Source organism: Balaenoptera ricei, chromosome 15 (genome assembly GCF_028023285.1).
Source record: "Balaenoptera ricei isolate mBalRic1 chromosome 15, mBalRic1.hap2, whole genome shotgun sequence".
Classification (NCBI taxonomy): Eukaryota; Metazoa; Chordata; class Mammalia; order Artiodactyla; family Balaenopteridae; genus Balaenoptera; species Balaenoptera ricei.
This window is the reverse complement of record NC_082653.1, coordinates 12,939,214-12,940,379: the sequence shown is the minus strand read 5'-3', so window position 1 is coordinate 12,940,379 and position 1,166 is coordinate 12,939,214. Positions and strand designations below refer to the sequence as shown.

General features: G+C 41.9%; 1 non-coding gene across 1 annotated transcript; it reads left to right on the top strand.

The window, feature by feature from the left end:
* The first annotated feature begins 616 nt into the window (after positions 1–616).
* Positions 617–688, top strand: TRNAE-UUC (transfer RNA glutamic acid (anticodon UUC)). Its single transcript has one exon. It is a non-coding gene; the product is annotated as a tRNA-Glu (tRNA).
* Positions 689–1,166: the final 478 nt, after the last annotated feature.

The window sequence follows — 1,166 nt, the reverse complement described above, 5'->3', positions numbered from 1 at the left end:
CCCCAGGAGAAAATTTCCACCTAAACATATCCACCGCTTTCTTCCACAAGACGACTTTGTCTTGCACTTTTTAAATCTCTCCCATTCCTGGCTGCCTGCATTCCCTGAACCTCACATCATTTGGAAGAGCTTTTTAATGATCTTTTAATTCTTCCTCAATTTTCTGATGCATCTGCATGTGTAAAAGGGAGGTAAAAAATTGCTCCCTCTTCCTGATTTGGCTTCGTCACCATGCAGCAGGGTCTGGTTTGACTCAAGCTGCACCACATCTGAGTGGCCCCCTTACAAAGAAATCCCCCGGGAGTTAGAATTTGCTTTCTCTGCTGTTGATTCACTTTACCCCCATCTACGTTGAACACGTACAGTTCAAAACTGGAGGTCAAACACAGAGCTGGTTTATTTCAAAGTATTCACCATTTACTCAGGGCTATTCTCAGCCTCTGCTTTCCCTCCCTTTCCTAAAAGAGGTAACCTGCAAATTTTTAGCTCAATAGAACAGTTTAAGCACGCTTAAAAAATCTTCAATGATCTAGAAGTCATTTGAAAGAAAGCCTCTGATTGATTTACTTGATCTTACTTAGGAGAAACTATTTTTAAAATGAGTATGTGAGGGAATTCCCTGGTGGTCCAGTGGTTAGGACTCAGCATTTTCACTGCTGAGGCCCGGGTTCAATCCCTGGTCGGGGAACTAAGATCCTGCAAGCCTCACAGCACGGCCAAGAAAAAAATTGGTTATGTCACAAGTTAGCAGTAGTATGAGGGCACCCAGGACACAAAGACTCCCAAAGCTCACCAGGTGGACAGGTGAGGCACAGGACAGAGTGTCCCCATGCTGATTGGGTTCTCATAGAGCCACCAAATGGCACTGTAGGTTGAGCGGATGCTGCCTGGTCTCTACATCAGGAAACCTGAACCAACAACATCATGTTAGGGGGAGGGATAAATTAGGAGTTTGGGATTAACACATACACACACTATATATATATATCTATAAAATAGAGAACCAACAAGGACCTACTGTATAGCACAGGGAACTACTCTCAGTATCTTATAATAATCTATAAGGGAAAAGAATCTGAAAAAGAATATATGTATATATAACTGAATCACTTTGCTGTACACCTGAAAATAACACAATGTTGTAAATCAACTATACTTCAATTTAG